The 15513-nt window shown below is 31.9% G+C and overlaps 1 long non-coding RNA gene and 1 other non-coding gene across 2 annotated transcripts; both read right to left on the bottom strand.

The window, feature by feature from the left end:
* Positions 1–414: 414 nt before the first annotated feature.
* Positions 415–2048, bottom strand: LOC131626143 (uncharacterized). Its single transcript, XR_009291054.1, has 2 exons — positions 1414–2048; positions 415–817 (listed from the first exon to the last, which is right to left on the bottom strand). It is a non-coding gene; the product is annotated as an uncharacterized LOC131626143 (long non-coding RNA).
* A 12957-nt stretch (positions 2049–15005) lies between these two features.
* TRNAW-CCA (transfer RNA tryptophan (anticodon CCA)) lies at positions 15006–15077 on the bottom strand. Its single transcript has one exon. It is a non-coding gene; the product is annotated as a tRNA-Trp (tRNA).
* Between the last annotated feature and the right edge of the window lie 436 nt (positions 15078–15513).

Below are 15513 nucleotides of genomic sequence, written 5' to 3' on the forward strand. Positions count from 1 at the left end.
CGTCATTGAGACGACTTTGGTTTATTCTCTGATTAATTGAAGTGCAGACTGCAAGAGATGATGTCACAATATTCTTTATTTATACCCCCCTCCACACGATCAATTCGAGATTATCTCAGTTAATTATGAAGCTTTTATCGTTATATATTTGAAAATGAAAAGTTGGAGTATACATAAAGGTGAAGTTAAAGTGCATAAAGACAATGGTTGATCTCAAAAGTTCATTACAATTTCTATCCCATTCAAGCATCCATTATCCAATTTCTATACAAAACAACACTTATATGTTCATTCATAATCCATACATAACCGAAGTCGAGATCATTCCAAACTCTATCCATTCTTTAACTACAAAAAATCTCATTACAATTCAAGATCCACATACCTTACAAGGACCAAAAGTCACACTGCATATTCCATTGAAAACTACAAAAATACTAGAGTTCGTCTCATTAAGTTTTACAATTCCATTACAAGCCATATTACAAAAAAAAAAAGAGGCTTCATTCTAGTGTTCACCGAATCCATTACAATACATGTCCATACAATTTGTCACAAAAAGTGAATTACACAAAAATCCTAAACCTATTACATCATGTCTTCCAAACCGTCCCACTTTCGTCAAGCTCCAAGGGTGACCGTCGCAGCCTGTTACTCCAACCGTCTTCACGTCACAAACACCATCCTCCAACCATAACTCCACCTGCTGCAAAGAAGCCATGAGAAGCCCGGTTCGGCAACTTGAAACCTACCGCATTCATATAGCCTAATCATCCAGAAGCAGTAAAGTTTATATTCACAACAGTAGCAATACACACTGCAGAATGAAAAAAGAGTCATTCAAGATCAGTCCCTATACAATCGAAGCATCATAAATCCATCACCATTCATACATACTCTTTACCAAAACAGTCCCTGCATAATGGTGAAAAACATTCAGTTCAAAAGCAAAATCAATATTGCGCAGCAAGTCACCAAACAAAATTCAGAAGAGGGAAACTTTCTAGTTCTGCTAACAATTACTAACAAGCCCTATTGGCATATTTCCTAACCTTAACCAACTTATAACCACCATATAACAGTTTGTAACAAATTTTTCTAACTGTCAATAAACCTTCAACTGTCATAACAGTTCCCATTAACCTATAACTATTGTTCCCTAACTTCTTCCCATCATAACTATAACTAACCACCTTACCAAATCAGTTATAAAGAACCTGACTATCATAACAAACCAAAAACTTTCCCTAACTGTTTTAACATTTCAGTTACATCTAACCTATTCTCTAACCATATCTCAACTGTCAAACTAATAACAGAAGGTTCCACACAAATAACAACCTCTAACCAACTTCAACTGGACTCATAACAGAAAATCAGAAAAGAGTAACAGAAAATCAGAAGAGAGCTTACCTATATATTCAACATCTCCACAATTATTCAGGGCTTCCTCTTCCATTCTTCAATCCTCCACCATCTTCATCATCCAATTCTCTCCACTCTCTCCGAATCATCATCTTCATCCTTTAACCGCAACATCACCATCATCGTTTCATCTCCACGATCAACCTCCTCATCTTCGCACTTCAACAACCTTCAATCCACCACCACAACTTCTCAAAAATCTACATCTCAAATCGTCATCACTCCACGGTTCAACTCTGAGCGCCACACAATCTTCATCATCTATCATCAGGAATTCTGCAGCATCTCTCGCAAACCTTCGAAATTGACTTCAATTCTCTACCACGATTCAACATCATCGCTTCCTATAGCCATAATTCCTCATTGCCTTCACTGCGAACAACAACAACGCGTTCTCAACAGAAGAGCACAACAACGGTCACGCATCTTGAACGGAAAAGAGAACAGAGGAAGTCGTAGTTTCACGAGACGGAGACGGAGAGTTCGAAAGAAGATAGGTGAGGACGGTGATGGCGCCGTTGGAATCTTGGTCGGAGTATCGAGGGGGGGACCTCGCCGCCGTCGCTTGAAAGAGGGAGAGCGAAGTTCTGAAAGAGGCCAAAGGTCACACCGAACCCTAATCCCTTTTGATTTTCCTTGATTGAATTAATACATTAATTTGCATAAAGTTTTTAATCAAGTATAACTGAGTATTATGTGCATGATTAATAATGGAAATAAAATAAAATTCTGGTAATTAATTGTTAATTAGGGATAATTGGATTAACGTGAATCATTAGTATAGATTATCAATGTGATTGAATAAAAATGTGGATCAAACAAAATCTGAGAAGGATTGTTCGTGGATCACTCTGGGCCTTACCACGCGAAATACTATCCACACCTCCCTCTTGGCCCACGCGCCCTCTCTTTCAAAAATCTGAACAAAAAAAAACAAGCTTATTGGGCCTCAGCGCATAAATTGCTGCGCCACACCCCCTTGGTCCATAATACTTTTTTTTTTGACATAAGAAAATCTGATAACAAAACAATTTGTGTGGGCCAGTTCCTTGGGCCCTGCGCCCATTTACTCTTTACACCATTAATTTCAATCTGCACCTCCCTGTTTCTTTTATCTTTATTATGCTTACTTAGATTTTTTCACATTTCTTTTAGTAAATAAAAACTAATTTTTCCTATCATTCTTAGACTTTAATACACATTTCTTGACATATAAGAATAATCACTAAAAATATTAGTTTTAGGCTATTTGTTTTAGTCTTTTACTTGATTTATAATTCAATTTCCTTCATAAAAATCAATAAAAAAAATAGTAGTATTTTACTTCATTTTTGTACTATATTTTGACTTGTTATTTCATGTTTATGTGTGATTTTGTACCATTGTACCATTCTCAATTTTGCTTCTAATGTGACTTTATTTTCATGTCTCTTTAATTCCTAATTTTAGGTAGAACTTTAACTTGACAATTTAGGACTTAGAATCATCTTTTAGCTCATATTAGATTAGGTTCTTTTTCCTTTTTCTTTTCAACTTCAAAACATTAATAAAGGACGACGTGAATCATGCTTATACCTTTTTTTTAGTGGGAAAGAAATGATTGGGGCGTAGGCCCCGATGTATGTTCTTTCCTACTTAGTGAAAGAAATGATTGGGGCGTAGGCCCTGATGTATGTTCTTTCCCATTTAGCGGAAGAGAAATGATTGAGGCGTAGGCCTCGGTGTATTTCTTAACCGCTATTTAGAGAAACGATTGTGGCGTAGGCCTCGATGTGCATTCTCTAAATATCCAAAACTTTGTATTTCTTAACCACTATTTAGAGAAACGATTGTGGTGTAGGCCTCGATGTGCATTCTCTAAATATTCAAAAAAACTCTTTTTAAGGCATGATTCAAGTCACAAATTAATTTCCCTTAAAAGACACTTAACCAAAAACACTTCAAAATATCTAATAAAGGCTCGGACCTAAACAAAGTAAGGAAGTGATGCGAAGCCTTGTAGTGGGTTTTTGTCCATCATGGAATTACACCTAAAAATCATAAACCAATCATCTTTCTCTTGCCTCCGAGGCATTCTTTCTCTTGCCTTCAGGGCATTCTTTCTCATTAATCGGACACGTTATTTCCGCTCCATTCCCAGCTTAAGACTCCAGAGGTCGAGCAGCGGAGTGTGAATGTAACTGTTCAACTAAAAAACACAAAAACAAACAAAAACATATGAGCCGAACTACGGCGCTCTGATTCCTGAAAAGGATACGTAGGCATTAGGTCGCGGGGCCTAAGCGAGCACAACTATTTATAAACCTTATTTTCCCCGTGTTTCTTTTCTTTCATTTGCATGCATTCCCTTAGTAATTAAGCTTTAGATTTATACACCCTTAGAATAGAACAAACATAAGTGGATCCTGTGGAGTACCACAGACGTGAGGGGTGCTAATACCTTCCCCTCGCGTAACCGACTTCTTACCCGATCTTTGGTCGCAAGACCTTTTCTTATCCTTTCTTTATTCCAGGTTTTCCGATATTCCTTTCCTTCTTTGGGATAAATATATTGGTGGCGACTCTGTTCATTTTCGCGAGCGTGCGACAATGGAAGATCATGTTCTTGAGGCAAAAATCATGTATAGCAAAAATATTAAAAATATCACTTATATTCTAAGAATAACTATGTCACCATCTGAATCTCCTTGCTCATTTAAACTAAGTAGAAGGCAATTTCCTATCATTGTTTCATATGTCATTACCATTAACAAGTCACAAGGCCAGTCTCTGGACAGAGTTGGATTGTGTTTTCCTCGACCAATTTTTTTCTCATGGCCAACTGTATGTAGCAATGTCAATAGTTAAAAGCAAAGAAGGATTGCAGATATTGATCAAGGATGACTATGGGAAAACATGGTCAACCACAACTAATGTTGACTTCAAAGAAGTTTTCAGAAATTTATAAGGTACAATATTTTATACTTTAATATAATAAATAGTTGGTTAAATGAGGTTTCTAACAATGAGAATCATAATTTCAAACATAATAAAAACAAGGAAAATTGAGATAAGATTATAATTTATTACTTACAACTATTACAAGAGAAAAACTTCTAGTTATATTTCCCCTAACATTCCTTCTTTGAGCATAAACTACTTCACAGTTTGAAGACAACAGTTGTTATTAGGAAGAAATTTTGAGCATAACACCCTTTATCATTTATTGTACCAACTACCAATATAAAGCCTATAATTTTGCTATGCCTTCATATTAAGTTACATTACTTTTTAACACAATATCTTTTATTATACACAAGAGTGTGGAAATACATTAAATATCAACATATAATTCACATTCAAGTCTCTCATCAACCTATAAATAACAAAATCATATTAAATACGATATGTTACTATTGTTTCTTTTAAATGACTGATCTAGTGGTTCTTTTTTGTGCTCTCACACTCATTGCATGTTTAATTTGTTGAGCATATACAAACATCATAACCACAAAGATCTGAGGCTACTGCTTTAATATGTGAAAGGAACATGTTTGGAATAGAGATGCTTAATAAATATGGTATTGGATACTTTCATATATTCGAACACATATGCTTAACACTCCTTTTATGTTCTATAATTCTGCCTATTATGTAATATACTACTTTTAAATGTTGCACTTATGTATGTATTGCTTTAGAAATTATCAACACTTCACATCATTGTTATATTGTATATACTATTCATTATTTCACGTACCCACAATAAAGTGGATTACAATGTAATAAATAGTATAATTTAATTTCAAAAGCACTTAATTCATTAAAAGGACATCACTGATTTTTAATATAATAATATAATATAACTTCAAAAGCACTTATAATATAACTTGAAATTATAATTGAGAACATAATATATAATAACAAAATAAGATATTCATTGAAAGGAAATACTTCATTACATACTACTATTGTCATTGTAAACATAAAAGAAATAAATTACATAATAAAATGAACAAACATAATAGTAGGAAAATAGACAACAATACACATCAGAACATCTCCAACCCTAAAAAAATTATAACGAACACACGCATACCAACCGCGACAGATATATTTCTCCTTCTCTGACTTACCAGTCTTGACAACATAGAGTAGACATGTTTTCTGTCAACAATGTTGATCTCTGTTTAGTTGGGCATTAAGTATTCTTCAGCCACATGACGAAGAAAGTGTTACAATACATTTATAAATCAAAACCATAATCAAAATTTGATCTCAATACTGATGCATGTCAATAAAATTATGAGTTTAAGAATAATTATGAAAATATTATTTCGCTTGGACACTACAACACTGACACAGTATTGTAATGAACAGCTTTGTGCATTGATCAAAGGATCATTCAAATCTTCAATCACATCTTCCTCACCTTCATCATTAAGAAAGTCAATGACCTCCACCTTATTTTGTGCCTCATATCATCATGTTGGTAGTAATTTCTCATAAACTCTACCCATTGTTCATTAATCCTTGAAAACACAAAACATGCTAATTTTAGTTTCATACAAATAACTTATTTATAAACATAACATGCTAATATCGGTTTCATACAGAAAACAAGAACCTGACTTTTTCGTACACAATGTTAGTAATAAAACAAGAAACTTAGGTATCACTTGAAAGTATTGATCCACTTGATGCAGACATTTTCCAAATACAGAGACACAATAAAAGAAAAATACAAAATTGAAGTTTTTGTTTATGTTTATTCTTTGTAACCTCTTACAACCTATATATATATATATATATATATATATATATATATATATATATATATATATATATATATGACATTTGCATGCTGCAGAGTATCAAAACCTAACGCAATTAGCATTCAATAGAAATCAATTTCAATTTTAACTGATCAATTACATATATATTATAATTTTATACTAAATTAATATCAACTTATTTCGGAAAAAAAAAAAGAGCGGAAACATTGGTCTCAATACATAACTAGATATTTTTATATTAAATAAATATCAGTATATTATTTAAAAACGTAACTGCTTTTTGGCGGCCTTTGCCTCTTTGCACGCCACATGTACTCTTAAGATTTCCAAACTTTCTCTCTGTTGTACCCACGCTCTCCACTTTGGTTGCCTATGTCTGATTTGTGATTAGCTTGTACGAACATGCCTTCGACTGGGCCTTCTTCTCGTATTGGATTTCTCAAATCTTAAGGCCCAATCGACTTCTTCAATCTTCTGGCCTAGTAGATTTCCTTATCTCTGCTTGTGGTCGACACTACTTTCATACTCCCTTGGCTGGATTTCTCTTCCTGTTGAAATCTCAGTCAACAGAGCAGTAAGATGGTTGATGGCTAAATTGACATCACAACAGTTTTAATTCAAGTTGAATATTGTTGAAGTATGTCCTAAAACCTTAAGTGATGAATAAAAAGAAAATATATTTTAAGATGATAAAAACTAAAAGTCCGTAAAAATAGTCAGGTAATGATTTGGCGGCAAATTTCACGACAGTAGTCCAATGGTCGGAAGCAATGAAAGACGAAAGCAAACAATTGTCATTGGAAGAGTCGGACAACAACAGTAGGGAAATCAAGCTCAGTGGAAGTGCGACAGAGCTTCGACAGTGGTTTGGGTTTTTCAGTCATCCCATACAGTTTTCTCGGTTGAGTTTTGGCCTTGTTATGGATCTGTTGGATTTCACCAGTTATAAATATGTATCTTGTGCATTCTTGTTATCACAACCTTCACAACTTTAGAGTTGAAGACACATAAAAGGGTTTGAGAATATTAGTGGTAATCTTAGAGAGGAAACAATAAATTTCTAATGGGGATTGAAAAACACTTTCAAACACATTGAACTTGTGTGATTCATAAAAAGAGAGTTGAAGAGATTGGAAACACTTGGATTAAATATAGGGTTTGTTCTTAGGAACTTAATTGACTGTATTCTTATAACTCAATTTAAATCTTTTGTAATAACTTCTCTCTCTTTATATATATATATATATATATATATATATATATATATATATATATATATATATATATATATATATATATATATATATATATATATATATATATATATATATATATATATATATATATATATATATATATATATATATATATATATATATATATATATATATATAAAATACATTCATTATAAATCGAACGAAGTGGTTTAGGAGATTACTTATTGTATGTATTAATGAAGTCGGATTAGGGGGGTTGTTGTCTCCTCTAAGACCATACAAGTCGAAGAAAGTCAAAAGAAGGTGCCAACCATTGTTTCCAATTAATCCAACAAGATGCTTTTATTTGCTCATTAACACTTTATAATCGTTTATTTTAGCCACTCTCAAGTTTAACTTCAATATGTTTGGTATTTGTCTAATTATGCTTGATTAAAGTGTAAAAGCAATATAATTATATGATAAAAGCTTGACAAAGAGTACTGAAAAAGAGAGTTTAACAAAAGGAGAAAATATATTTTATTCAATTCAATGGGCATCCTAGGTGAAAACGCAAACAAAATGATTCAATGTTTAAACCTTTTGTCATGTTCTTGATTTTTTTTCTTCAAGATTTATGTTCTTGTTTTTCTCTAGAGTTGTTTTAGTTGTGTTCCGAACAAGTCAAAATAGTTTAATGTATTATTTATAATTTATATATAACATTATATTCTTCAATTCAACTAGGCATATATATTTTTTTTACATGTAAAATGGATAATATTTCGTATCTTAGCCTCAAATTGTTTTAGTCTGGCCAAATCATAATTTTTGTAAATTTGTCAATAGAATCATATACTTATATACTAGTGCAATAGTATCGCTTTTTTCTTCAATTAAATACTTTTAAGTTTAGAAACAATATTTACTTTTCTTATGTCCCATGGTTTTATTTTCATAATTTAATTTCATCACTTTTTTAATTTAGCATATTTTGAATATGCTGTGATAAAATTTGATTTTGAGTTAAAAATAAAAGTGAGTAAAAGAAAAATTAATTTATATTTAAAAATATTTATGTAAAAAATAGTTGAATAACACATTATAAAAATCAAATTTAAAATCAAAAGTGTCCTTCTCTATCTTTAAATTAAAATCAATTTTATATATATATATATATATATATATATATATATATATATATATATATATATATATATATATATATATATATATATATATATATATAAGAATTGTTAATATGAAATATGAGTATTATAATTAAGGAGGAAGAAATTAATTAGTATATAAAATGTGACCAATATTGACAAGTGATACACTTGCTTTGTTTTTCAATAAATTTTTTCTTTATAATCCTTAAACAATAGTAGTACCTTTAATTTACACACCGACCTAAACACACAAATGAAAAAGTTGTTAACCAAATATTCCAACATCATGGCATTCACGGCTTAGAAATTGAGGGTCATCGTTTTCAAGAAGAAAAAGATGGTTGAAACCATGGTTGTGACATGTGGTCTTCTCACACACTGATACTGTTTCTTTCTCAACTCTCAAGCTACTCGTATTTGACTTCTCACTTCCATGACAGCAAAATCACCATCAGTTGCTTCTAACGCCAATCTCTTAACTATATTGTTGCCTCTTTACTAATGTTGCACAACTATCTTTTGAATGAGAAGTTTATGTGTGTACACACACGTATGTCTATCATAAACATTTAGAAAATGATCTTAAAGCCGACCATTATTTTATATATATATATATATATATATATATATATATATATATATATATATATATATATATATATATATATATATATATATATTACCATCTTCAACAAAGTGGAATTTAAATCTAATGCAGTCACTACTTTCACGCAGTCGCGCAATTAAGATTTTACAAGCCGTTAGATTTTGATCTGATAAATAGAAGAAGAAGAATTTTATAACTCCAAAAATAATCAACTTAAATCAAGACGGTCCGATGCTAATTAAGTGGTTCCTGCGGCATGATAGTGTGATTGAATGCTTTTTTGACTACAGACAATCTTGATCCGTAAAAGTGTGTGAAATGGTTAAGGGAGTAACAATTTTGTAACATAAAATATATGGCAATTGATTCTTGAATTTAATTGGTAAAAGCTCCATAGCTCAAGTTCATTGTTTCTTTCTTACAATAGGAGAAATAATTTCAAGAAGATGATTGGTCTTTTCATGGAACATCGAATTTGCCGCAATATGCAAAACTAACCATGCAATGGCCTTCAGGACCTCCACGACGAAAGAAAAAAAGGGGAGGAGAACCCCCATATCCTTGATAAAGAGAAAAGCATGGTTACCATCTCTGATGGTGAATAAGCCCCCATGATAACCATCTCTTCATCTTCTGAGAAAGAAACCCTCACTTTTGTTCGGAAAATGAGGATCTTTTCGTCAGAAGTATAGTAAGGCCCTATGTCTTTAGCATCGTTGGGCACGAAGGAGGGGTGACCATTATCTTTTTGTTCCTAAGAAAACAAAAGAACAAAAAGAAGTCACAACCACCATCACAATTGTTAAATGGGATGATTATGACCCTCAAAACCTACAACTCTACATTAATCTAAACCCTATTTCAAACATTTCCTTATAACCCATACTCACAACTACCACATGACAAAGGGAAAGAAAAAGAGATCCATACATGAGAGGGTTATGAACAAAGAATCAAGGACATTAGAGAAGCTATGCAGTTCAAAGGAGCTTGCAGAAGTTGTGGGAACAAAATAGCGCAAGGAAGGGGAAGGATAGACTTTTATAGAGGAGTTAAAGTCTCAAGGAACCTTTTAGGCTCCCCCAGAATTTTGAAAAGCTCAGCAAGCTTCTAACATGTGGCACTAGTGTTTAATGTCTTTAAAAATAGGCCATCATTACTTACATTGAATGGAAGTAAGTATGACCATCTGAATGATTGATATTGATGTTCGCAATTGACATCTTGGTTAATTAGGAGACACCTATCACCCCTAATTAGGAGGATTAAGCCAATAAAAATGAGGGACTTGCTTCCCATATAAGGTCGCATTCAGCTGAGGGACTCGCCCCAAGTTGACGGACTCACCTCCCACTTAAAAAGGTCGCCTTCAACCGAGGGCTCGCCTCCCACTTAAAAAGGTTTCCTTAATTTGAAGGATTCACCCCAAATTGAGGGACTCACCTGCCATTTAAAGGGTCCACACCACAAAATATTGAATGTGTCTCTTATTGAAAGGCTCGCCCTAGATTGTGTGAAAGAATTTGAAAGAAACCTTGAAACACTTTGCTATTTACAAACCCTCGTGCTTCAGGACATTTGTAGTGTTATATTTGAGAGAGCCCCAAATAAGAGTGACACAAGAGTTCTCGCCCCATTGTTGTTATTGGAATGCTTAAAAAGCCATGAGCTGTCATATCAAGTTGAGAAAACCAAACACCATTTAATTTCTAATATTGAATTATATCTACATCATCCATGCATTTTCCTTCCAAGTACATTTCATGTTCGGACTTGCCACTATTTTAATTTTTTTATCTTTTTACTTGATGTTATTCCTAGAATTAGACATGCAAAAAAAAAACTATTCAAATTAGGCTTGGATAGAAAAATAAAGTAAAGTAATTAATAAATTTTATTATTAAAATTTCTTTAAAAATGATGTCTTACTCAATGGTTGATCAAATGTCTGGCTAAAAAACTACATAATATGAAATGAAAAAAACACTAATACGGAGATATTTAAAACCAGTAAACCACAAATTAGAAGAATAATCATGAATTAAGGAAATTTGGTATTGGGACTTTCTCTAGGTCTGATAACGGCTAAGAAGGAGAAGAAACGACTTACGTCGAGACAAAAATCCTCAATCTGATAATGACCTTAAGGAAATAGGTTTTCCCGTGATTCTTTAGTTCGATGAAGAGTTTCTCTCTTTCTCTCGTATTTTTTCCAAAATATTATAAAAATAAGTTAAAGTTGTAATTGTTTTGAGCTTTTTTTTTACATATCTTAGTCCAATATTTTCTCAAAAGTTAACTAAAATTATTTATAAATTTTTATCAAAATTAATTATTGTTTTTAATATTTTTAAGGGGTCGACTCAAACCCCGTTTAGTTGGCCCGACCTAATCCATGAAAAGCACAAGGAACTATTTCCCATAAACTTACTAAACACATTGAAATATATTGTGTGAGTGCACCCCATTAGAGATGTTGTGCATCATGTCAAAACACTAGGACAACTTTAGCATTTATGTATATTAGATGGTATCTCTGAGTCTTAATGTGCATCTTAGTATAAGAGAACTTATAATGCATTTAGAAAAGGTTTTATGCGTCAAAAATCATGTTTTAAGTGAAAAAAGACTTATGTGTCGACGCATACGTGCTATTAGTCGACAAATGTGGATCATTAATAAAGCTTGTAGTCTCTGTTTGTATGTATCGACACATGAGGGCTTTTAAATCGACATATAGAAGAAAATTTTCTTCTATGAGTCGACATATACGATGAATGTGTCGACACATGCTGCTCAATTTTAAAGCCTGTAGCTTCTGTCTCTCATGAGTCGACACATGACCTTTTATAGGTCGACAAATACATCAATATGAGTCGACACATGACTTATATGTGTCAACACATGCTGCGAAAATTTGAAAAATCTGCATTCTTTTTCTAAACATCATATTTCCTTTTTGCCTTTGACTTGCACACATATAAATACCTCATACCTGCATCATTTGAAAGAAGATGAAACCATAATCTTACAAAGAGTTCTCTTCATCTTCAACCTCACATCAATGCATACACACAAACAAATTACACATAATCATTCTTTGTTTGGGTGCCATCTAGATTCAGTGTTGATAACATCCAATTTAGATTGTTGAATTGTAAATTGGGTTTGAGAATCTTTGGGGGTTTCATTGGGAAAACCGGATAGGGCTTGTCCTCCAAGATCAAGGTGTTGATTTGGGGGTTTTGTACAAGACTTTGCAATTCGAATTCAACCGAGTAAATGCTTCGAAGAAGGTGGTTCTATTAAGGAGTAGTGGTAACCGGAGCATCATTTGGAAGTTTAGGGTCACGATAATTCGCAATTGGAATCAGCCGAGTGAAAGTTTCAAAGAAAGTGATTTTGTCGAAGGAGTAGTAGTAATCGAAGGATCATTTAGTATAATCGGGTTATTTGATCGAGCTCAATATCAAGGGAAGAGAAAGATTTAGGATCAACAACAAACATATGGGTTGAAGGGTTGGATTGCTACATTTCTCTTGTAAAAGATTTTTGCAAAATAAGATTGATTATCTAATTCCTTTAGAATTAGGGGCAGACGTATCCTTAGCGAGGACATATTGGTGAACTTCCTAAACAAATCCTTGTCTCCTCTCTCTCTCTCTCTCTCTCTCTCTCTATATATATATATATATATATATATATATATATATATATATATATATATATATATATATATATATATATATATATATATCATTTACTTGCAATTGCAAATTATTAAAATTGTTGATTGTACAATGGATACTACTCCCTCCGGTCGTTTTTATAAAAGACATTTCACATTTTTAGATTCATTGAATAATTAATGTATTTGATCTATAATACTGACTAGGTACATTAATTATTGAATGAATATAGAAAGGTGAAGTGTCTCTTATAAAAAGGACCGGAGGTAGTATTAGATAAACTTGTTATCATTTGAAAACTGTTTTGTTGAATTAGATTACAATTCATAAGATTGGAATTGAGTTTCAAATCAACAAAACCATAATAAAATTCTTATTAACATTAATTGCACCTCAAATGTTTGACAATTCGCCTCTTAGTTTTTGTTACTCTATATTTCATTGGAAACACATTACTAGTGTAATCATATTCAAATGTATCGTGTTGGTTGTTAAAATCCACCGTCTCTAATGTTTTTCATTATCATTGCAATTCTTATTGGTTTTAACGCATATCCGAGTTTTCTGATAACGGCTCGAATTAGACGAATTGATCTGGGTGTTTTTCGTTTTCCATAACAAACAATTTTTAGACAGTATTTCTACTAAGTATTTGTGATTGAGAATCTATTCACCCCCTCTAGATAAGTTGCTTTCGTCTAACATATCGATATATTATTAAAAAGAATATCCAAAACGGCTTAACACAAATGTTTCTCACATTTGATGTGCAAACAACCGACATTCTTACAAACTTTTACATAGTTCTCAATTCCTTACATTCATATCCAAACTTAACTTTTATGACATCCATGATCCAACTCCTGGGGGAGTATTACTTAATAATATTAATTGGTTAATCATTTTAATTTGTAAGTAATTTGAATTAATATGATGAGTTGTGTAGTTACCAACCAATGACTATATTACTTAATTGATAGTAATCTTTTTCTTTTATTTTTGGATAGAAAAAGAGAAGAGTTCTTCCTCTCTAAACATCGTTCATTGATATTTTGTTTCTTAGATTAATAAATATGACATGTTGTTAGCCATTGATTTCTCTTTAGTTTGGTAATATAGATACATGCATATAACAACACATCCTCAAGATGCCTTTGGCTCATGCAGAGAAAATGTTACACGAATCACTCATAAAGGTGCAAGAATATATATTTAAGATCTAGCTAGGCAACTCAAACAAAATGATTGGCTAAAATAACCGATTATAATTCAAACCATCTAGAAATTATATACCACAAATTAATCGTGACCTCGCTGATGAAAAAAAATAGAGAACATGATTTTACTATTTCATGACTTTGTGACTTTGGACAATTTAATAGAGCAATGAAAAATTAAACTATATTATTTTTAGAGAGAGAACGATTGTTATAGAGAGAGAGATAGAGGTCAAAGTTACTATGTCTCAAACTTACTAAATCCCTTCTCAAAAATAGGAGAAACAAATTATATAAATTTTTGACAAAAGCAGAAGCGATACCACACACAGGTCCATATTAAGCGCTAATTTATGTAAAAGTTATATTAAAACAAAAATTGACGTAATTAATAAGACTAGATAACTTTTTATAAATATAATAAAATATTTTGAAAATTAAAATTTTGAACACATTTTTCTTTTAATGGAGATTTATAGTTAGGCAACCGAATTCTTCATAACATGGTTCAAATTAGGTCTCCAAGAATTTTTTAGTGTTGTTATTTAAAATGAACAAGTTAAAGTATTTTTATTCTTTAATTAATCAACTTGAAATGTACCGAGGTTTTTAAATAATGTAAGTATAAGTTTTTTAGTACAGTCATGGAATATAGGTTTAGTAATACAAACTAATCCATAACAACTAAAAGTTATTGAGATATAATCGTTTGATAATATGATATCAATATCACTTAATTTTATTCCTAAAAAAAACATTATAAACTTTTTTAGGACACATAAAATAAATAGTGTTACACTTCGTGTGACATTTATCGCACTTGCAAAGGAGAAGTTTCTATATTTGAAGTTTAAGCAAGAAATTGTTTTGAACAAAAGTGTGCGCAGCAGGAGACAAAAATCTGAAAAAATAAAACTAAAAATATGAACCTGACGTGAATCGAACACGCAACCTTCTGATCTGGAGTCAGACGCGCTACCATTGCGCCACAGATCCATTGTGATGATTGTTTCGATATAATATTATATAAAGTTAATATCTTTAATGGATACATTTTGACCAATACGTAGTACAGTTATCCATCATATTTTTCTCTATTTAAATTGGTTTGTGATATCTTTTCTGATACGAAAAAAGAGAGACTAGACTAACTGGAGTAACAACAAGAAGAAATCCTTTGAGTGTTAATTCATTTTCCCAAATTATCACTTGGTTCTTTTGTTTTACTTACATATGTGTTTCTTTGAGTCAGATAAACTCTTTCACTAGTCAAATAGTTTAGCTTAAGTAATTACTAACAAGTTTTAATTGAGATATTGCGTACTAGGATAGTGAGATAGTTAATTACAAGTACCCGACACAATCTATGTTAATTTTCTTATTGCGTACTATGCTAATTCAAAACAAAAATTGTGTTTCTAAAATGTTGGAT

Source organism: Vicia villosa, unplaced genomic scaffold (genome assembly GCF_029867415.1).
Source record: "Vicia villosa cultivar HV-30 ecotype Madison, WI unplaced genomic scaffold, Vvil1.0 ctg.000273F_1_1_1, whole genome shotgun sequence".
Classification (NCBI taxonomy): Eukaryota; Viridiplantae; Streptophyta; class Magnoliopsida; order Fabales; family Fabaceae; genus Vicia; species Vicia villosa.